Source organism: Hemitrygon akajei, chromosome 1, assembly GCF_048418815.1.
Source record: "Hemitrygon akajei chromosome 1, sHemAka1.3, whole genome shotgun sequence".
Taxonomy (NCBI): domain Eukaryota; kingdom Metazoa; phylum Chordata; class Chondrichthyes; order Myliobatiformes; family Dasyatidae; genus Hemitrygon; species Hemitrygon akajei.
Window position 1 is genome coordinate 151287766 of NC_133124.1, and position 27759 is coordinate 151315524.

Genomic DNA, 27759 nt, shown 5'->3' on the forward strand with positions numbered 1-27759 from the left:
AATTTCACTAGTGTATCTGCCTCCACCACTGACTCAGGCAATGCATTCCACGCACCAACCACTCTCTGAGTAAAAAACCTTCCTCTAATATCCTCCTTGAACTTCCCTCCCCTTAACTTAAAGTCATGTCCTCTTGTACTGAGCAGTGGTGCCCTGGGGAAGAGGCGTTGGCTGTCCACTCTGTCTATTCCTCTTAATATCTTGTACACCTCTATCATGTCTCCTCTCATCCTCCTTCTCTCCAAAGAGTAAAGCCCTAGCTCCCTTAATCTCTGATCATAATCCATACTCTCTAAACCAGGCAGCATCCTGGTAAATCTCCTCTGTACCCTTTCCAATGCTTCCACGTCCTTCCTATACTGAGGCGACCAGAACTGAACATAGTACTCCAAGTGTGGCCTAACTAACTAGAGTTTTACAGAGCTGCATCATTACATTGTGTCTCTTAAACTCTATCCTTTGACTTATGAAAGCTAACACCCCATAAGCTTTCTTAACTACCCTATCTACCTGTGAGGCAACTTTCAGGGATCTGTGGACATGTACCCCCAGATCCCTCTGCTCCTCCACACTGCCAAGTATCCTTCCATTTACTTTGTACTCTGCCTTGGAGTTTGTCCTTCTAAAATGTACCAGCTCACACTTCTCTGGGTTGAACTCCATTTGCCACTTCTCAGCCCGCTTCTGCATCCTATCAATGTCTCTCTGTAATCTTCGACAATCCTCTACACTATCTACAACACCACCAACCTTTGTGTCATCTGCAAACTTGCCAACCCACCCTTCTACCCCCACATCCAGGTCGTTAATAAAAATCACAAAAAGTAGAGGTCCCAGAACAGATCCTTGTGGGACACCAATAGTCACAACCCTCCAATCTGAATGTATTCCCTCCACCATGACCCTCTGCCTTCTGCAGGCAAGCCAATTCTGAATCCGCCTGGCCAAATTTCCCTGGATCCCATGCCTTCTGACTTTGTGAATAAGCCTACCGTGTGGAACCTTGTCAAATGCCTTATTAAAATCCATGTAGATCACATCCACTGCACTACCCTCATCTATATGCTTCGTCACCTCCTCAAAGAACTCTATCAGGCTTGTTAGGCACGATCTTCCCTTCACAAAGCCATGCTGACTGTCCCTGATCAGACCATGATTCTCTAAATTCCCATAGATCCTATCTCTAAGAATCTTTTCCAACTGCTTTCCCACCACAGACGTAAGGCTCACTGGTCTATAATTACCTGGACTATCCCTACTAACTTTTTTGAACAAGGGGACAAAATTCGCCTCCTTCTAATCCTCCAGTACCATTCCCGTGGACAACGAGGACATAAAGATCCTAGCCAGAGGTTCAGCAATCTCTTCCCTTGCCTCGTGGAGCAGGCTGGGAAATATTCCATCAGGCCCCGGGGACTTATCTATCCTAATGTATTTTAACAACTCCAACACCTCCTCTCCCTTAATATCAACATGCTCCAGAACATCAACCTCACTCATATTGTCCTCACCGTCATCAAGTCTCTTCTCAGTGGTGAATACCGAAGAGAAGTATTCATTGAGGACCTCGCTCACTTCCACAGCCTCCAGGCACATCTTCCCACCTTTATCTCTAATCGATCCTATCTTCACTCCTGTCAACCTTTTGTTCTTCACATAATTGAAGAATGCCTTGGGGTTTTCCTTTACCCTACTCACCAAGGCCTTCTCGCCCCCTTCTTGCTCTTCTCAGCCCCTTTTTAAGCTCCTTTCTTGCTACCCTATATTCCTCAATAGACTCATCTGATCCTTGCTTCCTAAACCTCATGTATGTTGCCTTCTTCCACCTGACTAGATTTTCCACTTCACTTGTCACCCATGGTTCCTTCACCCTACCATTCTTTATCTTCCTCACCAGGACAAATTTATCCCTAACATCCTGCAAGAGATCTCTAAACATCGACCACATGTCCATAGTACATTTCCCTGCAAAAACATCATCCCAATTCTCACCACAAGTTCTAGCCTTATAGCCTCATAATTTGCCCTTCCCTAATTAAAAAATTTCCTGTCCTCTCTGATTCTATCCTTTTCCATGATAATGCTAAAAGTCAGGAAGTGGTGATCACTGTCCCCCAGATGCTCACCCACTGAGAGATCTGTGACCTGACCCGGTTCGTTACCTAATACTAGATCTAGAATGGCATTCCCCCTAGTCGGCCTGTCAACATACTGTGACAGGAATCCGTCCTGGACACACTTAACAAACTCTGCCCCATCTAAACCCTTGGAACTAATCAAGTGCCAATCAATATTAGGGAAGTTAAAGTCACCCATGATAACAACCCTGTTATTTTTGCACCTTTCCAAAATCTGTCTCCCAATCTGCTCCTCGGTATCTCTGCTTCTACCAGGGGGCCTATAGAATACCCCCAGTAGAGTAACTGCTCCCTTCCTGTTCCTGACTTCCATCCATACTGACTCAAAAGAGGATCCTGCTACATTACCCACTCTTTCTGCAGCTGTAATAGTATCCCTGACCAATAATGCCACCCCTCCTCCCCTTTTTCCCCCCTCTCTATCCCTTTTAAAGCACTGAAATTCAGGAATATTGAGAATCCATTCCTCCCGTGGTGCCAACCAAGTCTCTATAATGGCCACTACATCATAATTCCATGTATGTATCCAAGCTCTCAGTTCATCACCTTTGTTCCTGATGCACCTTGCATTGAAGTACACACACTTTAGCCCTTCTACCTTACTATCTTTATACCCTTTATTCTGCTGCTCTTTCCTCAAAGCCTCTCTAAATGTTAGATCTGGCTTTACTCCATGCATTTCTTTCACTGCTCTATCGCTCTGGGCCCCATCCCCCTTGCAAATTAGTTTAAACCCTCCGGAACCATGCTAGCACACCTACCAGCAAGGATATTGCTCCCCCTCCAGTTCAGGTGTAACCCATCCAATCTGTACAGGTCCCACCTTCCCCAGAAGAGATCCCAATGGTCCAAAACTCTAAAACCCTGCCTCCTGCACCAACTCCAAACTTACTTTGAACTTTGAAACAGGGAGAAAGTTATATCATTGGTGGTTAAAGCAAGGTAATAACTGTACGGTAGCATAGCAGTTAGATCAATACTTTACAGCACCAGTGATTAGGGTTCAATTCCCACTGCAGTTTTAAGAGGTTTGTATGTTCTCTGCCGCATCTGCTCTCAGGATGAGGCTTTTCATTCCAGGACAAAGGAGATGTCTTCCTTTTTTAAACAAAGGGGCTTCCCTTCTTCCACCATCAACTCTGCTCTCAAACACATATCTCCCATTTCCCGCACATCTGCCCTCACCCCATCCGCCCACCACCCCACTCGGGATAGGGTCCCCCTTGTCCTCACCTATCACCCCACCAACCTCCGGATCCAACATATAATTCTCCGTAACTTCCACCACCTCCTATGGGATCCCACTACCAAGCACATCTTTCCGTCCCCTCTCTTTCTGCTTTCCGCAGGGATCGCTCCCTACGCGACTCCCTTTTCCATTCATCCCCCCCATCCCTTCCCACCGATCTCACTCCTGGCACTTATCCTTGTAAGTGGAACAAGTGCTACACCTGCCCTTACACTTCCTCCCTCACCACCATTCAGGGCCCCAAACAGTCCTTCCAGGTGAGCCGACACTTCACCTGTAAGTTGGCTGGTGTGGTATACTGTATCTGGTGCTCCCGGTGTGGCCTTTTATATATTGGTGAGACCTGACACAGACTGGGAGACCATTTCGCTGAACACCTACGCTCTGTCCGCCAGAGAAAGCAGGATCTCCCAGTGGCCACACATTTTAATTCCACATCCCATTCCCATTCTGATATGTCTATCCATGGCCTCCTCTACTGTCAAGATGAAGCCACACTCAGGTTGGAGGAACAACACCTTATATACCGACTGGGTAGCCTCCAACCTGATGGCATGAACATTGACTTCTCCAACTTCTGTTAATGCCCCTCCTCCCCTTCTTACCCCATCCCTGATATATTTAGTTATTTTTCCCCCTCCCTTTTTTCTTTCTCTCTCTGCCCACCACTCTGCCTGTTCTCCATCTCCCTCTTGTGCTCCCCTCCCCCTTTCTTTCTCCCTAGGCCTCCCGTCCCATGATCCTTTCCCTTCTCCAGCTCTGTATCCCTTTTGCCAATCACCTTTCCAACTCTTAGATCACCCCACCCCCTCCGGTCTTCTCCTATCATTTTGCATTTCCCCCTCCCCCTCCTACTTTCAAATCTCTTACTGTCTTTCCTTTCAGTTAGTCCCGACGAAGGGTCTCGGCCCGAAACGTCGACAGTGCTTCTCCCTATAGATACTGCCTGGCCTGCTGCGTTCCACCAGCATTTTGTGTGTGTTGTTTGTATGTTATCCACTGGGCACTGCAGTCTCTTACTACATTCCACAGATATAGACATTAGGATTAGTAAATTGTGGGTTTGCTATGTTGGTGACACTAGCAGGCTGCCCTTAGAACATTCTTGGTCTCTATTGATCTTGGCGCAAAGCAATGCATTTCACTGTATGTTTTCCTTACATATACACAGAGTGGGCACTTTAGTAGGTACGCCTGTGCACCTGAATGCATAAAAGCATGCAAACATGGTCAAGAGGTCCAGTTGTTGTTTAGACCAAGCATGAGAATGGGAAGGAAATGTGATCTATGTGACTTTAACTGTTAGTGCCAGAGAGGGTGGTAACTCCTGACCTCCTGAGATTTTCACGCACAACAGTCTCCAGAGTTTACAGGGAAATGTGCAAAAACCAAAATTACATCCAATGAGTGGTAATTTTGAAGGTGAAAATGACTTGTTAATGAAGGAGGTCAGAGGAGAATGGCCAGACTGTTTTAAGGTGACAGGGAAATGACAGTAACTCTGATAACTAAGTATTACAAGAGTGGTGTGCAGAGGAGCGTCTCTGAACACACAATACGGTGAACATTGAAGTGGATGGGCTACAGCAGCAGAAGACCACAAACATACACTCACTTTATTAGGCACAAAAGGTACCTCCTATATTTAGTAAAGTGGCCATTGAGTGTAGGGTAGCACGGGAGCATAGTGGATTGCACAATGTTTTACAGTACAGGTAAAACATTGAATTGACAGGAATTGACAATCCTGTAAGGAGTTTGTACGTTCTCCCCATAAGTGCGTGGGTTTCCTCTGGGTGCTCCAGTTTCCTCTCACAGTCCAAATCCATGCTGGTTGTTAGATTAATTGGTCATTATAAATTGTCCCATGATTAGGCTAGGATTAAATCAGGGTTTGTCAGGAAGGACGGCCGTAAGGCCTGCTCTGCCTTTCTCTCTGCTCTGCTCTGCCTCTATTTATCCTTAAATAAATAATCGAATCTAACCCTGCACTAACAGAAATTAATTGCTTATACAAATGTTGTTTTATTTTACTTATTGAGATGTAGTGTGGGACAGGCTCCTCCTCCCCTTTGAGCTATGCCTGGCAATCCCTGATTTAATACTAGCCCAATCATGGGACAATTTATAAACCTACCAGCCAGTGGGAGGAAACCGTCATGGTGAGAATATACAAATTCCTTACAGGCTCTGTCTGCAATTGAACCCGGGTTGCAGGTACTGTAAAGCATTAGGCTAATCACTACACTATCGTACCACCCTTAAGTAACACTTCAAAAAATTATATATCTACTGGATACACACTTAAGCCAGTAGGGAGGAGTTTTGTACACATGGGAGAAGTCTGTGATAATCTTTAACGAAGGCTATTAAAATTGGGTTGAAGGGGAATTATGTTTTAACAAGGCTTTCCAATCTGCAGTTCACTCTGCTTTTTATAGAGAAAAGTCCAAACAGGTGGTAGTAATTGACATTTCGCTGATTCGAATTGTTTTTGGGAACAGCTTAAACTGGAATTTCAGAAGGCCCAGTCTGTAGAAAAATTCTCACACATATCACTTGCCATCATAGTTAAGCATCTTACATCTATATTATCCAATGCAGCAGTTTTTAAAAATATTAACATGATATCTTTGATATGAGATCAAAGGCAAACTGTTTTATCCCTTGTAAATGAATGTTCTTCTGGTGAGGAAATTTGTATCTGCATCTTCAATCTTTCCCATAGCTTTTCGTTTACTGGTGCTTGATGTAATACAGATATTAACCAAAATATCCTCAAACCCTATTGTACGGTACAGACCCTTCACGCACAACATGGCACCAACCTTTTAATCTGCTCCAAGGTCAATCCAACTTTAGGAAGATGCAGGCTGACCATTCCTCACTGCACATACATGGCTCCTCCGTGGAGAAAGTTAGGAGAACAAAGTTTTTGGGAGTGCACCTAATAGATGATCTCACCTGGTCAACCAGCCATCACATCATTGGTCAATAAATTGGATAGATATATGGACAGGAAAGGAATGGAGGGTTATGGGCTGAGAAGCATAGAAGGTTGATGGGGGACTTGATACAGATATTTAAAATTATGAGGGGGATAGATAGAGTTGACGTGGATAGGCTTTTTCCATTGAGAGTAGGGGATATTCAAACAAGAGGACATGAGTTGAGAGTTAACGGGCAAAAGTTTAGGGGTAACACAAGGGGGAACTTCTTAACTCAGAGAGTGGTAGCTGTGTGGAACGAGCTTCCAGTAGAAGTGGTAGAGGCAGGTTTGATATTGTCATTTAAAGTAAAATTGGATAGGTATATGGACAGGAAAGGAATGGAGGGTTATGGGCTGAGAGCAGGTCAGTGGGACTAGGTGAGAGTAAGCATTCAGCATGGACTAGAAGGGCTGAGATGGCCTGTTTCCGTGCTGTAATTGTAAAGTGGTTTATGGTTAAAGCACAGCAGTGTCTCCACTTCCTGAGGAGGTTGAGGCAGAAATGATTGTGTCTCCCCCCCCCCCCCCCCCCACCATATTCTAATCAATTTGTACAGGAGCACAATTGAGAGCTTCCTGATCAGCTGCATCTCAGTCTAGTATGGGAATTGCAAGACATCTCTCTGCAAGTCTCTAAAAGGATTTCAAGGACTTCTGAGAGAAGTCCCTCTTCCACCCATCTGAGATATTTATCAGGATCACTGTATACACAAGGCCCTTAGCATTATCAATGATCCCTCCCATCCTTTCATCTCCTACCATCAGGTAGGAGGTACCACAGCATTATGACACAAACTATTAGGATGGCAACAGCTTCTTCCCCCATGCTGTGAGATTACTGAATGCACTGCCACCACCCAGGTCTCATCATGTGTAAAGTACTATTAGTGTTGTTAAACTGTTTACTTCTTAACTTCTGTCATAAATACACCTTAATATTTGTTAACTTATTTGAGATAATATTACTTTATGTATTGTGTGTGTGTGAGTTATACGTACTATGTTATGCACCTTGGTCTAAAGGAACGTTGCTTTGACAATAAGCTGATCTTGAACTTAAATTTAATCTTGAACTAACTATTCCTTCCACTATAGCCCTCTGTTTTTCTATCATCCATGTGTCTATCTAAGAGTTTCTTAAATGTCCCTGACATATCTACTTCCATCATCACCCCTGTACTCACCAATCTCTGTGTAAGAAAATTACCTCTAACATCTCCCAATGCTTCCCTCCAATAACCTTAAAATTATGCCCCACTGGGAAAAAAGTCCCTAGCTGTCCACTCAATCTATGCCTCTATCAACTTGTACACTTTGATCCAGCCACCTCTCATCTCTGAAGATAATACCCCTCGTTTTAGAGCATATTAATATCTAAAAGATAGCGTGCAGTCAGATTGTCAGGAAGGGCAGGCAGATGATAGGACAAAATTGAAGCTCTCAGGGTGAGTATCAGAGCATCAGGGATGAAAAATCAAAAAGGATAGCAAATACAGCACTCAAAGTGTTTTATCTCAGTGCATGGTGTATAAGAAATAAGGTGGATAATCTTGTTCGGTATTACAGATTATCAGATATGATGTTGTGACCATCGCTGAACCATGGCTGAAGGATGGCTGTGTCACAACCATGGATTCAGCAGCGCAGTGCATACGGCGATTGCAATTGTGAATATGCACGTGTCAGCTAATTATTATTTCATTGTGATGGTATTTAACTCCATTCTTTTTGTTGTAGTGCTTGTCGAGACTTAAACACAGCAATGCTTCGCTGCCTGTTTGCATTCGGCTTTGCCTGAGAAATTGGACTGTTGAGTCAGCGGACTCTGAGGGCTAGCGGGCTTCCTTTTATACTTGGTGGTTCTTCAGCCGCGGTGTCGGCTTCGTTTTCCATTCGAGTGTTTTAGTTAACGGCCCAGTTCGGCCTAACGTTTATTTCTTCCTTTCCCTTTAACAATGTTCGCATTAAAGTCTGTGAACTATCGATCTGCTTCAGTGACTCTCAACCTGCACTTGGGCCTTGTCCGAACCGGGTGATAGGCTGTAGTTGGAGCTGCATGTCCAAGGTTACACGTTGTATCGGAGGGAATAGGAAGGTAGGCAGAGGGGGTGGCGTGGCTGTACTGGTAAAGAATGGCATCAAATCAGTAGAAAGATGTGACATAGGATCAGAAGATATTGAATCCTTGTGAATTGAGTTAAGAAACTGCAAGGGCAAAAGGACTCCCATCAGTTATATACAGGCCTCCCTGCAGCAGCTGGGATGTGGACCACAGATTACAACGGGAATAGAAAAGATGTGCTAAAAGGACAGTGTTATTATAGTCATGGGAGATTTCAACATGCACGTTGATTGGGGAAAATCAAGTTGGCAATGGATCTCAAGAGAATGAGTTTGTTGAATGCCTAAGAGATAGTTTTTTAGAACAGATTGTCACTTAACCTACTAGGGAATCAGCTATACTGGATTGCGTGTTATGTAATGAACTTGTGGTGATTAGGGAGCTTAAGGTAAAAGCTTAAGGAGACAATGGTCACAATATAACGGAGTTCAACTTGAAATTTGATAGGGAAGAAGTAATGTCTGACATAGCAGTATTTCAATGGAGTAAAGGAAATTACAGTGGTATAAGAGAGGAGCTGGCCAAAGTAAACTGGAAGGAGATGCTGATAGGGATGACAGCAGAGCAGCAATGGCATGAGTTTCTGGGGAAAATGAGGAAGGTGCAGGATAGATGTATTCCAAAAATGAAGAAATACTCAAATGGCAAAATATATAAGTGTGGCCGACAAGGGAAGTCAAAGCTAATTTAAGGCAAAAAAGAGGGCATACAACAAAACAGAAAAAAATAATGGAGAAACAGAGCTTTTAAAAAATCTACAGAGAGCAACTAAAAAATTCTTTAGGAGGGAAAAGATGTTGTCAATTTGGACTTCCAGGAGGCCTTTGATAAGGTGACACACATGAGGCTGTTTACCAAGTTAAGAGCCCATGGTATTCCAGGAAAGTTACTGGCATGGTTAGAGCACTGATTGATTGGTAGGAGACAGCGAGTGAAAATAAAAGGATCCTTTTCTGGTTGGCTGCCCATAACTAGTGGTGTTAAGCACGAGTCGGTGTTGGAACCGCTTTTTATGCTGCATATCAATGATTTAGATGATGGAACAGATGGCTTTGTTGCCAGGTTTGCGGATGATAAGAAGATTGGTGGAGGGGGCAACTTGTGTTGAGGAAACAGGTAGGCTGCCGAAAGAATTAGACATATTAGGAGAATGGACAAGAAAGTGGCAAATGAAACAATGTTGGAAAATGCATGCTCATGCACTTTGGCAGAAGAAATAAACATGCAGGCTATTTTCTGAGCTATAGAACACAGTCCCAAGTGAGGATTTGAAATATTAATAGTATTCACAAACCAAAACTTAAGGATAACTTTAAATTTAGTGACTGAAGCAGTCATGGTTTCAGCAAAGAACAACAGATGTTGTCCTATTGCCTCAGCCCATTTGTAGTTGAAGCTCTTCAAGTTAGCCACGCTTAATTCAGCAGACTCTTTATTTGAGTCTAGAACCACCACCGACATGGTTCATTAATTTTCTTGCTGGCATTCACAGTGGAATAAAGAAAAACAACAGAATCAATGGAAAACGACACACAGACTGACAAACAACCAGTGTGCAAAAGACAATCCATGCAAAGACAAAAAAACATAATAAATCAATAAATAATGCTGTGAATATGAGTTACAGAGTCCTTGAAAGTGAGTTCCTAGGTGTGGAATAGGCCTTGGAGTCAGTTAATGCCAACAAGTTCCAGGTGTTTTGTGCATTCTTGGTCAAACATGGAAGTCCTGAACTTACTGATGGATTTGAAGGACTGAACTTATCAGTTTCCTCCATGATTTGACTTCCCTACTTTCCTGGGTTTGTCTAGTGTTAATCTGGAAATACATAGTAGTGTCTCGCAAATACATGGCAGTGCGAACACTCGAGTTGTATCGCCCTAATGGAGAATGCCTGTGCATGGGTTTGTTTTATCATGGGCAGCCACAAAAGGTGCAATCTCATGGAATACAGGATGACCAGAGATCCTTCACTACTGCGGCCTTCTTTTACCGTCACTGCCATTGTGATGTGCTATCATCTTCCATCAGTCTTAATTGGATTGTCTGGAGCCTTCTCCTTGACCTTACTGCTGTGGATGATCCTACCCGAAGCTAAGCACCAGACAGCTAAACTGCAGACTGCATCGCTTTTGGGATTTCAGGATTGGGGAACATGCCTTATGAGAATAGGTTGAGTGAACTCAGCTTTTTCTCCTTGGAACGAAGGATAATGATAGGTGACCTGATAGAGGTGTATAAGGTGATGAGAGGCATTGATCGTGTGGATAGTCAGAGGGTTTTTCCCAGGTCTGAAATGGCTAACACGAGAGGGCACAGTTTTAAGGTGCTGGGGAGTAGGTCCAGAGGAGATGTCGGGGTAGGTTTTTTACTCAGAGAGTGATGAGTGAGTGGAATGGGCTTCCAGCAACAGCGGTGGAGGCGGATACGAAAGGGTCTTTTAAGAGACTTTTAGACAGGTACCTTGAGCTAGAAAAATAGAGGGCTATGGGTAAGCCTAGTAATTTCTAAGGTAGGGACATGTTCAGCACAACTTTTTGGGCTGAAGGGCCTGTATTGTGCTGTAGACTTTCTATGTTTCTATGTCTCCAACACAGCAAGTTGACAATCCTCAGAAAGATTTCATGAATGTACATAACTGGTGCAGGATCTGAGAGACTGCTGATCTTGGTAGGGTCTCTATGTCAGAGGATTAGGAAGTGTGAGAAGAAGTTGTAATTTCAAAGAGAGAGTTTTGAGCAGTTTTATGGCTTAAAGATAGATGACCTTTATTTGTCACATGAAGTTCTGTTTGAAGCCCAAAGGTTGTTTAAAAGTCCAAAAGTTAAGGCCTGATGGTAAGAACTCCAATTCTGTGAATCTCTGCAAGTCTGTTGGAGAAGTCAAATACCTTACGTCTTGAGTCTGCTGGAGAGTGAGGGCAAACTCTCCTAGGTTTATGTGCATGTGCATGGTTTGCATGCTAGGTTCGTGCCAGAAGGTGTGGTGACATTAGTGGGCTGCACTCAGCACATCCTTGGTTGTGCTGGATGTTAACACAAGCGATGCCTTTCACTGTATGTGTGTTTCGATGTACATGTGATAAATCTAAAACTGAAATCTACATTGAAACACAGTGAAATGCACCATTTGTATCAAATCACATCAACAAGGATTGTACTGGCAAGCCTACAAGTGTTGACACTTCTGGCCTAAATGTAGCATTCCCACAGTTCACTCACCATAACTCTAACTATACATCTTTGGAATGTGGGAGGAAACTGGAAGAATCCCATGCAGTCACAAAGAGAACATGCGACTCCTTACAGACAACGGGGGAGCTGAAATCAAAACCCAGTGAATCTGGCATCACTAGTGGGTAAGTTATTGGAAGGTGTTCTAAGGGACTAGTTATATGAATAGTTGGATAGACAAGGACAGATTAGGAATAGTCAGCATGGCTTTGTGCATGGTTGGTCATGTCTAACCAATCTTATAGAGTTTTTTGAGGACATTACAATGAAAGTTGATGAAGACAAGTCAACAGATTTTGTCTACATGGACTTTAGCAAGGCACTTGACAAGGTCCCACATGGGAAGCTGGTCAAGGAGGTTCAGTGGCTTGGCATTAAAAATGAAGTAGTAAATTGAATTAGTCATTGGCTTTGTGGGAGAAGCCAAAGAGTGTAGCCAGAGAGTTGCCTTTCAGACTGGAGGCCTGTGACTAATGGAGTGCCACAGGGATCAGCGTTGGGCCCATTGTTGTTTGTCATCTATATCAATGATCTGGATGATAATGTGGTTAACTGGATGACACCAAGATTCAAGGTATAGTGGATAGTGAGGAAGACTATAAACGTTTCTAGCAGAATCTTATCCCACTGGAAAAATAGACTGAAAAGTGGCAGCTGGAATTTAATGCAGACAAGTGCGAGGTGTTACACTTCAGTAGGACCAACAAGGCTAGGTTGAAAGTGAACGCTGGGGCATTGTTGAGTGTGGTAGAACAACGGGATCTGGAAATAGAGGTGCATAGTTCATTGAAAGTAGCATCACAGGTAGATAGGATCATAAACAATGCTTGGCCTTCATGAATCAGAAGATGAGATGTTATGTTGAACTTGTACAAGACATTGGTGAGGCTTAATTTGGAGTATTGTGTGCACTTTGGTCACCTACCTATAGGAAAGATGTAAGTAAGATTAAAAAAGTACAAAGATGTTGCCAGGACTGGAGGACCTGAGTTATAGCAAAAGATTGAATAGGTTAGAACTTTATTCCCTAGAAGACAGAAGATTGAGTGGAAGTTTGATAGAGGTATACAAAACTATGAATGTAAACAGGATTCTTCCTCTGAAGTTGAGTGAGACTACAACTAGAGGTCATGAGTTAAGGTTGAAAGTGAAACCTCTTCACTAGGGGGTGGTGATGTGGGTGCATGGATGGGAGGGGTATGGAGGGCTATGGTCCGGGTGCAGGTCAATAGGACTAGACAGTTTAAATGGTTCGGCATGGACTAGATGGGCTGATGGGACTTTTTCTGTTTACTTGGCTCTATGACTCTATCTGCCGCCAGCTCCACCCTTGAGGTCTTAGTTAGATCTCTCTTGTTCTGCAAGCTCCTTCTTGACCTTACTGTCATGGGTGATCCTTCCCTGGAGCTAAGAGCCAGATGGCATCACCATCAGGATCTTAGGAGCTCACAAGCCGCTCCACCAGGACAAGGTGATGATCCTTGGATGTTTACTCTGACGATCTAACGTTATTGAGTCAAATTTTATCTAAAAAGGATAAAATCTCTCTCTCTATCTCTCTCTCTCTCACACACACACACACACACACACGCGCGCACACGCACGCACGCACGCACGCACACACACACACACACACACACACAGTAGGGGCATGTTCTGTGCATCAGTATTTAAAAGGAAAGGCTTATGTTAACAGTAGCATAGCCTTTGATAGCTAACATGGGAAAATGAAAGACAAGGAAATCTTAATGCGCTACAGTAGCTGAACATTTTTTCCAAAGCTTTAATTTTCACATATCGATTCAATTGTACAGCTGAGTTGAGTCATCCTTAGTTTGGAGTTCAGCGTAAGTAGGAAACATTAAAATGGTTGTGGAGCACAAAGGGAGATAAGCAACAATAACATATTAGTCCTATTATGCGTGCATATCTATGGGGAAAGTACTTTCTGCAGGGCTGAAATTAAATTTAAAATCAATTCAAGAAGTTTATAATTAGAGAGTGATTTGGCAGATGGGAAACTCATCAATCAGCAAGACAGATCACTCCCAGAGGAATGTTAGGAGATTGAGCCTGATAATGTTAATAATTTTACCAAAGCTCTCCAGTTAGAACCAGCAGTAAACTTAGCACTGTAATTTACGGTTGATCTACTCTGTCTGGAGTAATAAGGAAGATTCTCTGCATTCATCTTCCCCTCACGTGCTGAGGCAGCATTTCACAAAATTGCAACCAGCAATACTATTTCTCCCCCTCCCCGCCATCATGATTTTCTTCAGATCATTCTGGAAAATCACGTGATATCTTACGCTTCTTATATATAGAAACACTGTCTTGCTCTCACACCTTTTTTGTTGATGGTGTAATGATGTTGGGCTTCCTGTCTGCAAAGCCCTAAAGAGATTCTAGGTGCGATCTGATATATATATCTATGGCTGCCCTCACTATAGGGAGGTTCTACTGTATCCACCTACCCTTTAAGGACTAACTTGCTTCTCTTTCGAGTCTCTGCAGTGAAGCTTTCATTGGGGGCATTCAAGATTCTTGTGGGGGGGAGGCGGTAAGCAGCATCCTAACTTGAGGCAGGAGGCCTGACTGACTGTTAGTAGAGTCGGCACTAATGAGACACTGGGACGCAGGAAGAACCATCGCTCTGTAGGTGGTGAGCACTCATTGTCACATGTCTGAAACTCAGCAATATCATCTGAACTTACCAACCATTATCAGAGATGTAAAAATTAGCAGTCAGGGTGCCCAACAGTTCCCCTTGACTTGAGGCGTGGAGCGAGATCATGCAATTTAACAGTTAGTAAGAAAGTACATCCTCTCAACTTTCTCTACAGATCTATGGAAGAAAGGTCTTGCAATGATAGAGCTGGCCAGAACTGAATGGTGAAATAGAGCCAATCAGTGAACTGGCTGACCTTGAGGATTCCTCTCGACGTGTTCAAAGTGACCTCGGCTTCATATGTGCAGTCAAGAGCATCTTTGGGGATTATAAGACCATAGGTGATTGGTCAATTGTGCTAACTGGAATAGTATAAAAGTAGCTTGCCAAACACCTGCTCTATCTTGACTGACATTTAGATTCCAATATGAATCCTTGTTGTGATCATCTTCATCTTCACCTCGCCGTTCCTTTGCGTGCTGCTACCATCGTTCCATCTGCATCAACTCACTGCCATCATTAATATCTGATAGGCATTCCCAGTTTGTGGTAATTTTTTATTTTAATTTAGCTCCGTTAATGATGACTAAATATTTACAGTGTAATGTCTATGAGTCTGAAGGCAGAGAAGCCTTGAATTCTAATCCTGCAAAGAAACTGAATCTACAGACAGTGCATCAATACAATGTTACATATCATTTTTATTCCAGGCCAATCAGATCAGTGACACCCCATGTGTCTTATTTGTAACACTGTACTGTCAAACGAAGTCATGAAACCATCAAGATTGACACTTCCACAGAAGAAACCCTGAAAAGGATACTTATGGTATTATTCAGTTCCAGAAGGTGAAAGAAGCATTTGAAAAACATTGCACATTTGAGTCATTTGCCAAGAAAACTGAAAATAAGACCATAAGACATAGAAGCAGAATAAGGCTATTTGGCCTATTGAGTTTGCTCCACCATTTATTCACGACTGCTTCCCTTTTCAAGCCCATTCCTCAGCCTTCTCACCATAACCTTTGATGCCATGTCCAATCAAGAACCTATCAAGCTCTGCCTTAAATATACCCAATGACCTGACCTCCACAGTTGCCTGTAGTAACAAATTCCATAAATTCACCACCCACTGGCTAAAAAAAGTTCACCGCATCTCTGTTTTAAATGGACTCCCCTCTATCCTGAGGCTGTGCCCTCTTGTCCTAGACTCCACAACCATCCTTTGCATGTCTACTCTGTCTAAGCCTTTCAACATTTGAAAGATTTCAATGAGATCCCCCCTCATCCTTCTAAATTCCTGTGAGTACAGATCCAGAGCCATCAAACGTTCCTCCAAGGATAGCCCAATCATCCTTGTGAGCCGTCTCTGGACTCTCTCCAATGCCAGCTCATCTTTCGTTAAATGAGGAGCCCAAAACTGTTCACAATACTCAAGGTGAGGCCTCACCAGTGCCTTATAAAGCCTCAGCATAACATCGCTGCTCTTGTATTCAAGGCCTCTTGAAATGAATGCTAACATTGCATTTGCCTTCCTCACCACTGACTCAGCCACGGTGGTACTGTTTTGCCATTTGAGTATTTCTTTTGTTTTTGGAATACATCTGTTCTGCACCTTCCTCATTTTCCCCAGAAACTCGTGCCATTGCTGCTCTGCTGTCATCCCTGCCAGCAGCTCCTACTTTGGCCAGCTCCTCTCTCATACCACTGTAATTTCCTTTACTCCACTGAAATACTGCTATTTCAGACTTTACTTTCTCCCTATCAAATTTCAAGTTGAACTCAATCATATTGTGATCACTGCCTCTTAAGGGTTCTTTTACCTTAAGCTCCATTTCATTACATAACGTTCAATCCAATACAGCTGATCCAATGAGCTCCTAGTAGGCTCAATGAGAGACGGTCTAAAAAGCCATCTCATCAGCATTCAACAAACTCACTCTCTGGAGCTCAATTACCATCTTAGTTTTCCCAATAGATGTGCATGTTGAAATCGCCCATGACTATCATAATACTGCCCTTATATCATGCCTTTTCTATTTCCTGTTGTAATCTGTGCTCTACACCCCAGCTACCTTTGCAAGGCCTCTATATAACTGCTATCAAGGTCCTTTTACCCTTGTATGATAGTGGTCTCATTGCTTCTTATAATATTTCCAAAATGATAACAAAGCATGGAAAATCTCATACAATTGGTGAAAGATTAATAAGGTCTGCTGTATCTGAAGTGTTCTCTATCATTCTCAAAATGGATATCAATATTTTAAAATCAATTCCTCAGTAATAACTCGGTAGCTCATCGTATTGATGAAATGAATGAAGGCATTGCACAGAGCTACAAAAAACAGAATTTGTGATACAACTGGATGAGTCAGCTGAGTGAGACAATGAGCATTGCTAAAGGCATATTATGGTTTATCATAAATGGCAGAGTTTATGGACAGATTCTCTTCTGTAAAATGTTAAAAATAATTATCAACAGAGAATCAATCTATGATGAGTTCAAAATGTATATAGAGGATAGAAGTATCCTGATTAGGAACATGATTTCTTGTGCAACAGTTGTAGCACTGTATATGTCACGTCACCATGCTAATTTGCTGGCATTTATAAAAAAAGAAATTCCAAGTCTGTTTGCAATCCATTGTATAATTCATCATCAACATCTCACAACCAAAAATTTCAGCCAGCAACTTTTTTCAAGCATGAATTTTGTCATATCTGCTATCAACAAAATTGAAGCTGATCCATTAAATAGCAGAATATTTTGCCAGTTATGCCAAGATGACAATGAAGAGTCTGAACACTTGCTTCTTCACACTGAAGTGCATTAGCTGTCAGAAGGGTGCTGCTTAAAAAGTTTCCTTGATCTTTTTGACACTGTGGTTGAATTTTTGCTCAAAGATAGATAGATAGATAGATAGATAGATAGATACTTTATTCATCCCCATGGGGAAATTCAACTTTTTTCCAATGTCCCATACACTTGTTGTAGCAAAACTAATTACATACAATACTTAACTCAGTTTAAAAAATATATGATATGCATCTAAATCACCATCTCAAAAAGCATTAATAATAGCTTTAAAAAGTTCTTAAGTCCTGGCGGTAGAATTGTAAAGCCTAATGGCATTGGGGAGTATTGACCTCTTCATCCTGTCTGAGGAGCATTGCATCGATAGTAACCTGTCGCTGAAACTGCTTCTCTGTCTCTGGATGGTGCTATGTAGAGGATGTTCAGAGTTATCCATAATTGACCGTAGCCTACTCAGCGCCCTTCGCTCAGCTACCGATGTTAAACTCTCCAGTACTTTGCCCACGACAGAGCCCGCCTTCCTTACCAGCTTATTAAGACGTGAGGCGTCCCTCTTCTTAATGCTTCCTCCCCAACACGCCACCACAAAGAAGAGGGCGCTCTCCACAACTGACCTATAGAACATCTTCAGCATCTCACTACAGACATTGAATGACGCCAACCTTCTTAGGAAGTACATTCGACTCTGTGCCTTCCTGCACAAGGCATCTGTGTTGGCAGTCCAGTCTAGCTTCTCGTCTAACTGTACTCCCAGATACTTGTAGGTCTTAACCTGCTCCACACATTCTCCATTAATGATCACTGGCTCCATATGAGGCCTAGATCTCCTAAAGCCCACCACCATCTCCTTGTTCTTGGTGATATTGAGACGCAGGTAGTTTGAGTTGCACCATATCACAAAGTCCTGTATCAGTTTCCTATACTCCTCCTCCTGTCCATTCCTGACACACCCCACTATGGCCGTGTCATAGTCGACAAGAGCTTGGGAAACAAGCACTTGTGGAGATGTAACATACCTAGCCGACCTCTATGACAAAACTAACTTTCTAAATATGAAACTGCAGGGTGAGAATTTCAGGCAAAAAGTGAAGTTGCCACTTTTATTGGAAAATTGGAAATATATAAGCAAAGTATTGGAAGAAGGATGTTCTCACAGTTTTCCTGCATGGGAAGTAGGGCACTCTCTTTCACAGATGGTGATTTGTAAGAGTACTGCTTACACCTGCAGTTACTGAAGAAGGATTTTCAGAGTCGATTCAAGGACTTGAACGATCTGAAAATTCTGGACTAGGTAATTAACCAATTTCTTTGCAAGGTGGGAGAACAGGAAGAAAGCTTGCAAGAAAAAAATTATCGAAATTCAGAATGATAAAGAAGCAAATATGCTATTGAAGTTGCTGTTCAGTGTAGAGGTACTGTGTAAGCTAGGTTTAAAACAAATAAAAAATTCAAGCAGAATCATTTTTCTCATGTTAGCACATGGCAGACATGTTTTTACACTATGAGAGCACCGGAAAGTATATTGTCCCTAAGAGGGGCAGTGGCAAGTAAGAAGGCACTTTTGGGAGACATTGGCAAGTATGAAAGTGCTTTGGGGGGGGGGGGGGTGTTGGGATTAAAAAGGTTGTGAAACACTGATTTAGCAAATAGATCTTAACACACATTTAACATTCACACAAAATTTCTAATTTATGAAAGACTTCTGAATTTCTGAAGATTTACAAGCTACAAAGGATTTCAAAACACAGATTCAATTCTTACGAACTAGAAGAACTTATCGAGTTGCAAATGAATCCATCGCAGAAACTGAAGGTAAGAGAAAGAATTCTAGTTCTTCTTTATTTAACCCTATCTTTCTGTCATTCTCATTATCAATCCTAAAATTCCCCAATGACGCTTATACTATTTTCTACTACGTGACCTCATCTGCATATGATATTTTCCAGATAACCTTTGCTGGAAAAAAGTAGCTCACACAGATAGTCTTGAAGTTTTTAGTGACAGAGATCTCAAACATCTATAATAAATGTTGTATGGGCTGACCCTCTGAGTACACAAATGTCCCAACTTTTAACCATGTTAGATGTGCTAAATCACATAACCCCATTGTTTTGCATTTGGCTAATGCACACAAGTAAATTCCTGATCACTCCACTTTGCAAAACTGTGCTTTTAACTTCAACCTGATTGCTGCCTACAATTTACTTATATTAAGAACTGGGGACTGGTACTTGTTTAAAATAAAAAGCTGAACAAAGAATATTTGTTAAAAGTTTAACTTTATTACAAACAACTCTGACCCTTTTGGAAAGGTTATGTTGGAAAGCTAAGGTTAGCAATAAGCCTCTCGCACCCTGAAAAGTAAATATCCATCACAATGGCTACTCATGATTGTGGTAATTATGTTTTTACTCAATTTTCATATGAGGTGGAAGACGAATTATCCTTATGGATGTGAGCTGAAGCATATGCTGAATGCATGTTATTGATTGGCATAAATATAGTATCAACACTTCCTCTGCCAACATTCCTAAAAGTCTTCTGACAGTAACCTGGATCAGCTCGCTGGAACACACACAACATCAATACTATTTGGTTTTGGATTTATTTAGTGCTTGTTAAACACCAGTTAAAAGAAAATCTGCAAATTTTCTCATGGTGGCCTTAAAATCTGCAATGTGTTCTTGATGCCTGCTGTAACTATGATGTTAATGCTTTTGCTCAATAGGCAGAAGCTAAACATGGAGCAGAGAAGAAAATGAAACCAAATGGTAAAAGACTATTTGATCAACTGGCAGTGATGATTGCTTTATGAAATGTGCCTTTATGTTTCATTCTTTCTGCTTTTGTTATTCATTTGAATAGTACTAGAGCAACAAACACAACTCAATAGGTCAGGCAGATCTATGGAAAGGAATAGTTGACACTTTGGGCCAAGACCCTTCATCAGGGCTCAATACGACTGTTAGTAATATCGCAATATGACTGTTAGTCATCTTGAAACCTGTAATTTATATTTTACTATAACTATAGCTACAATTTATGCAAAATATTCATAATCAGACTCCCAAGTGTGAGGCTATCAGCTGATATCAGGGTGTCAGGGTGAGTCCTGATGGTTCCTCTATGTTTTGACGATAAAACTGGGCATAAAAAGCATTGAGTTCTTCTGCGAGCAAAGTTTTTGTTTTCAACTAGATCACTTGGTTTCACTTCATAGGTGGCGATTGTACTCAAGCCCTACCACAGCTGTAGAACAGGCTTCAGTGATTCAGTTTTGATCTGGAATTGCCACTTCGCTTGTCACATGGCTCTCTGGAGATCGTACCTGGTCCCTGTGGTCGCTAGACCTGAATGCCACCAATCTGGCTTTCAGCAGAAGGTGCAAGTCATGGTTCATCCGGGGCTTTTGGTAAAGAAGACTGCATGATTTTCTAGTGGCACACTCATCTACAATTGTTTTTATAAGGTTATCCTATGAGAAGTGTTTGATGGCTCTAGTCCTGTACTCACTGCAGTTCAGGGGGGAATCTCATTAAAACCTATTGAATATTGAAAGGACTAGATAGACTGGATATGAAGAGGATGTTTCTTGTAATAGAGAGTCTAGGACCAGAGGGCACAGCCTCAGAATGTAATGACATCCCTTTAGAACAGAGATTTGGAGGAGTTTCTTTGGCCAGAAGGTTGTGAATCTGTGGAATTCATTGTCACAGACAGCTATGAAGCCCAAGTCATTGGGTGTATTTAAAGCAGAGATTGATGGGTTCTCGATTAGTAAGGTTGTCAAAGGTTACAGGGAGAAGGCAGGAGAATAGGGTTGAGAGGAATAATAAATCAGCAATAATGGAGTGGCAGAGCAGACTAAGTGGGCAAAATGACCTAATTCTGATCCTATATCTTATGGTCTTCTGTCTTATATTTATTCATAAGTTCATGGCCAAATATTTATGAGGTCTGCTGACAAATTCTGGAGTACTTCCATGAAATAGAACATGCCCTTTTGATCTTCTCTAATATGATCAGGATCAGTCAACTAATGAAGACTTCCATTATGTAATCTTGAAGCAAAGTATCTTCAAATTCATTAGATATTGTTGCACAAGGTTTTAATGGAACATTATTAGTTTAAAATAAATATGTGGATTGTCACTGCCTTGGAAAATCATTTCAATATACTATTCCCAGTATGAAATACTTCTTTCCAATCTGTTTCTGATTTTTTCAGTTTTACCTTAATCTTACACTCAGTGGCTACTTTATACTGGTACATCTGCTCATTAATGCAAATATCTAATCAACCAATCATGTGGCAGCAACTCAATGCATAAAAAGCATGCAGACATGGTTTGGAGTTCAGACCAAACATCAGAATGGGGAAGAAATGTGATCTGTGACTTTGACTGTAGTCTGATTGTTGGTGCCAGATGGGGTGAAGGATTAGTTGATATACAACTAGATGCAGTGTGTAGTGAGACTGTCAGGAAGGACAGGCATGGCTGTGTGATGAGATGTGATGGGTGTGTGATGGGTGTGTAATGGGTGTGTGGTGGGTGTGTGGTGTGTGTGTGATGGGTGTTTGATGGGTATGTGGTGGGGATTTGATGGCTGTGTGGTGGGTGTGTGATGGGTGTGTGGTGGGTGTGTGATGGGTGTGTGATGGGTGTTTGATGGGTATGTGGTGGGTGTGTGATGGATGTGTGATGGGTGTGTGATGGGTGTGTGATGGATGTGTGATGGGGATGTGATGGGTGTGTGATGGGTGTGTGATGGATGTGTGATGGGGATGTGATGGGTGTGTGATGGGTGTGTGATGGATGTGTGATGGGTGTGTGATGGGTGTGTGGTGAGTGTGTGGTGGGTGTGTGGTGGGTGTGTGGTGGGTGTGTGATGGGTGTGTGATGGGTGTGTGATGGGGATGTGATGGGGACGTGATGGGGATGTGGTGGGGACGTCCTTGGGATGTGGTGGGCGTGTCATGGGGATGTGGTGGGGATGTGGTGGGTGTTTCGTGGGTGCCTGGTGTGTGTTGGGTGTGTGGTTGGTGTGAGTCTTACTATCAGTACTATCCTTTGACCTACCAAAATGAACCACTTCACACTTATTTGGGTTGAACTCCATCCACCACTTCTCAGCCCATATTTGCATCCTATCAATGTCCCACTGTAACCTCTGACAGCCCTCCACACTATCCATGACACCCCCAACCTTTGTGTCATTAGCAAATTTACTAACCCAGCCCTCCACTTCCTCATCACTGAGTGGTTTAACAGCCACTGCTAACACAGGATCTTCCTGTGACACAGAGTTTCTCTGCAGGGTTCTAGTGATGGAAAGTTCCTGGTCCCTGGATCCAGTGGAACTTTCCTCAGATGCAGAAAGGGATGTCACATTTCTACCTGGAAGCTTCATTTTTTAATGACAGGAAAAGGTCTCCTGTTTTTCTCCAATTAAGGAAATAAAACTGATCAGGTTCAAGCAGTGAGACAAAAGGTACTGCTGCGTTCCAGGCTTGGACCTGCTGACATCACTACCCCCAGCTTCTGTCACACCTGCAAAGCAGTTCAGCTGTGAGGCCTGGGCAAGCAGAATCGGGCGGCTGTCAAAGAATGCAGCTGAGGAAATAGTGAAGACTGTCTTCAGTACAAGTTTCACGTTATGATATTTATTTTTATGAGAAACCAAGCTGGAGTCTGTCCTGGGGTTGGATGTGAGGTTGGTGGGGGGTCCTGCAGGGAGACGTTATAGAGTTGTGAACACAGCCCAGTCCTTCACCAAAACCAGCCTCCTCTCTGTGGACTGTGTGTTACATTTCCTGCCTCCTCAGGAATCAAATATCCTTCCTTCCTGGTCATACTCTCCTTCCCCCTTGGGAATATTTAAAGCAGAGGCTGATAGGTCAGGGCATCAAAAAGGTACAATAAACCAGCCATGATTGAATGGTGGTGCAGACTCGATGGGCTGAGTGGCTATGTCTTATAGACATGTGGTCTTATCAGGATGGAGCCCTGGCATGGTGAGATGAATTTACTGTGAGATGTATACTGGCTCACACTGTATAATATACTGTTGGCTAATATCAAATTGCAAACACAGTGGCTCAAGTTATAATTACAAATGCAATTTACTGTGCTTCCCAATCACTCCCCAGTTCGTCCTTCGAATTGTGAACTGCAGAATTTGCAACTGACAGAATTTGGGGGCTGAAGGACAATGATTATCAGCATCTTGTAATCAAGGCTAACTGCCAGATGACATTACATACTTGAGGTACAAGTGACACCAACGGATACTTCATGCTTTATATAACTGCCAGCCCATTTGCTACATCATTAGGATTGTTCTCACTCACATTAATGGCCCATTAGCACTGGAGAGATTTCAGAGCCTGGTGTCCAATATAAACTCTAAACATTAGAAAAGAAAGAAATTAACTTCTAAGATAGTTACACAACCAAAAAGCTGAACGCTCAAAGAGCAGTTCTACTCGATCCCAGTTTTTCTGTTCTGTTCCAGTTTTCACACATTCCAAGTTACAATAGAACATATCATTAAATAATGACCCATAGTACAATGCATAAAAATTTATATGGAGATCATATTTATCATGGCCTAATTTTCTGAAGAGTTGTAGATTTGCAGAGTCAGTTTTCCAGGAATCTATCAATATCACCTGAGTAATCTCATGGTGAAATGATACCTGAGTAGGGTTGCTCTCACTCACGGGCCAATAAGCTGTACAGAAGGGTCATGGGGTCAGAGTTCAAAGTAAATGTACTATTGAGATATTATTGAGATTTATGATTGAGAGCATACGCTCTCAGTGTCCACTTATTAGGCACGTCAGTACGGCTGCTTATTAATGCAGATATCTAATCAGCCAATCACGTGCCAGCATCTCAATGCATTACAACACGCAGACGTGGTTGAGGTTCAGTTGTTGTTCAGAACAAACATCAGAATGGGGAAGAAATGTGATCCAAGTGAGTGTCACTGTGGAATGATTGTTAGTGCCAGACAGGGTGGTTTGAGTATCTCAGAAACCGCTCATCTCCTGAGATTTTCACACACAACAGTCTCTAGAGTTTACAGAGAATGGTGCAAAAACAAAAAAAACATCACTGAGTGGCTGTTCCGTGGGCAAGAATGCCTCGTTAATGAGAGAGGACGGAGGAGAATGGCCAGACTAACTCAAGCTGGCAGGAAGGTGACAGTAACTCAAGTAAGCACACGTTACAACAGTGGTGTGCAGAAGAGCATCTCTGAGTGCACAACACTTCAGTAGTTAGGCTACAAAAGAAGAAGATCACAAACATACACTCAGTGGCCAATTTTTGAGATGTAGGAGGTACCTAAGTGGCCACTCAGTGTACGTTACTGAAACAGGCCCTTTGGTAGGTCAGCCATGTTCCAAACTGTCCACCCGGTCTGGCCCATTCACCCACATTTGGGCCACGTACAAAGGAGAAGCTGCGGATGCTGGACATCCAGAGTAACACACACACACACACACACACACACACACACACACACACACACACACACACACACACACACACACACACACACACACACACACACACACACACACACACACACACACACACCATGGGCACCACACGAGTGTACCAGTTCGCATAACACTATTAGAGCTTGGCATGTTCCAGAGCTTGGAGTTCAATTCTGGCACTGTTCTGTAAGGAGTCCGTTTACGTTCTCCCTATGGGATGCGTGGAGTTTCCCTGGCTGCCCTGATTTCATCCCACGGTCCAAAGACGTTCTGGGTAAGTTATAGTAAATTGTCCCATGATTAGGTTAGGGTTAATCAGGGCCTGGGCTTGCTTTAAGCAGCACGGCTCAGCGGGCTGGAAGGGCGGACTCCAAGTTGTATCACTAAGTAAATCAAGTGCTGGAGTAAGTCATTCCTTTCCATTGACGCTGCCTGTCATGCTGAGTACCTCCAGTGTTTGTGTATTCTATGTACTTGTCTTTTAAACGTCGTTATTGGAACTACCTCCAACACTTCCTCTGGAAGCTCATTCAGACCCCCATAGTCCACTGCATAAAGAAGTTGCCCTTGAGGTCCCCCTCAAATTTTCCCCTCTTACCTTAAACCTGCAGCCTCGGGTTTAAATTCCATTGTCCTGTGGAAAAGACTACATGAATTCACCCTACATCATGCTTTTACACACCTTTTCTCACCTCATTCTTTGCCAGTGTAGTGAATAAGTGGCAGTAAATAAATCTGTAGCTGGTGGGGTGTGTTCATAGTTGTGATGAATGAAGTTATCCACACCAGTACAGGAATCTGTTGGTTGAAGAGTAATAACTGTTATTGAACATGGCGGTGTGGATCCCAAAGCTCCTGTAACTTCCCAATGGTAGCAGCGAGGATAGAACGAGTCCTGGCTGGTGGGAGTACTTGACGTGTATGCATATGTCATGGAAGTATGACAAGTGAATTTATTCAAAGACTCTGATAGGCAAATGTTACTTATTGTGCTATCTTGTAGCTGACATTTATCTTCTGTAAATAGTCACCATCTTGACTTAGTCTTAGTGTCACAGAACACTGCAGCACAGAAACAGGCCCTTCAGCCCATCTGTTTCACATTGACCCAGTAATCTGCCTAGTTCCATCTACCTGCAGCTGGACCATAGCCCTCCATACCCCTCCAATCCATGAATCTATCCAAATTTATCTTCAATGTTGAAATCAAACCCACATAGAAATATACAAAACCTACAGCACAATACAGGCTCTTCGGCCCACAATGCTCTGCCAAACATGTCCCTACCTTAGAAATTACTAGGTTTACCCATAACCCTCTATTTTTCTAAGCTCCACGTACCCATCCAAGAGTCTCTTAAAAGACCCTATCGTATCTGCCTCCACCACCGTTGCCAGTAGCCCATTCCATGCACTCACCACTCTCTGAGTAAAAAACTTACCCCTGACATCTCCTCTGTATCTACTCCCCAGCACCTTAAACCTGTGTCCTCTTGTGGCAACCACTTCAGCCCTGGGATAAAGCCTCTGACTGTCCACATGATCAATGCCTCTCATCATCTTATACACCTCTATCAGGTCACCTCTTGTCCTCCGTCGCTCCAAGGAGAAAAGACTGAGTTCACTCAACCTGTTCTCATAAGGCATGTCACTTGCACAGACAGCTCATTCCCCATTCCACCGTGCTCTGAGTGAAGAAGTTCCCCCTCATGTTCCTCTTACACATTTCAATTTCCACCCATAACCTGCGACCTCTCGTTCTAGTCTCACCCAACCTCAATGGAAAAAGCCTATTTACCCTTACCCTAAAAACAGTATACCCCTCATAATTTTGTATACTTCAGTCTTCTATGTTCTAGGGAATAAAGTTCTAATCTATTCAACCTTTCCCTATAACTCTTGTCCTCAAGTCCTGGCCATTTCCTTGTAAATTTTCTCTGTCCTCTTTCAACCTTACTTGCATCTTTCCTGTAGGTCGGTGACCAAAACTGCACTCAATGCTCCATATTAGGCCTCACCAATGGCTTACACAACTTCAACATAACATCTCAACTCCTGTGCTCAGTACATTGACTTATGAAGGCCAATATGCCAAAAACTTCCCTTATGACCCTATCTACCTGTCATGCCACTTGCAAGGAATTATGGGCTTGTCTTCCCAGATCCTTCTGTTTTACTGCACTCCTCTGTATCCTATCACTACCCTGACTGGTCTTCCCAAAGCTCAATGCCTTACACTTCTTTGCTTTAAATTCCATTTACCATTTCTCAGCCCGTTTCACCAGCCCGTCAGATCCCACCGCAAGCTCTGATTGTCTTCCTTGCTGTCCACCACACCACTAGTCTCTGTATTATCCACAGATTTGCTGATCCACTTTACCACATTGTCTTTCAGATCGTTGATATAGATGACAAACAACAGCACTCCAGTAGTCACAGGCCTCTAGTCAGAGAGGCAACCACTTCTTGTCCTGTCAAATCTCTTTGGTGATTTTTATTTAAAACTCCTGCCGGCAATGAGCAACTTCCAAATCACAGCGCTGTGATATGATCCTTGTACTGAACAACCAGTTCTGCTGCTGCTGGGTTGCAGGATAAACGGAATAACATTTCTGGCTTTGTGATCGTGCTGCTTATCTTGCTGAGAGCAACCTTCAGAAACGTTTTGGAGCTGTTGCCAGGATCGCAATGTTGCAGAATGACCTTGAATAACTTTATTAGCAGCTGGTCTGTAAGCGGCAGTGAATTTCAACCATTCACAAATTGTTAACATGAACTGAACCAACAGGATGACTGAATGTTATGGGGCAGCCCTGTAGTGACTCCCCCGCACCCCCCCCCCCCAAAGTCACATATGCACCTGCTACAATTGATCTGATATGGTACGTTATTGGACTTCATTATCTGGGAGATAGAGTTCAAGAGCTGTGAGGTAATGTTACAGGTCTATAAAACCATGGTTAGACCACATTTGTTCATTTCTGCTCTCCTCATTATAGGTACAATATGGATGCTTTAGAGAGCATGCAGAGGAGA

The 27759-nt window shown here is 42.8% G+C and overlaps 1 pseudogene; it reads left to right on the forward strand.

Moving 5' to 3' along the window:
• The window catches only part of LOC140724552 (uncharacterized), a 78762-nt pseudogene that overhangs the window by 4995 nt on the left and 46008 nt on the right, over positions 1-27759 (forward strand).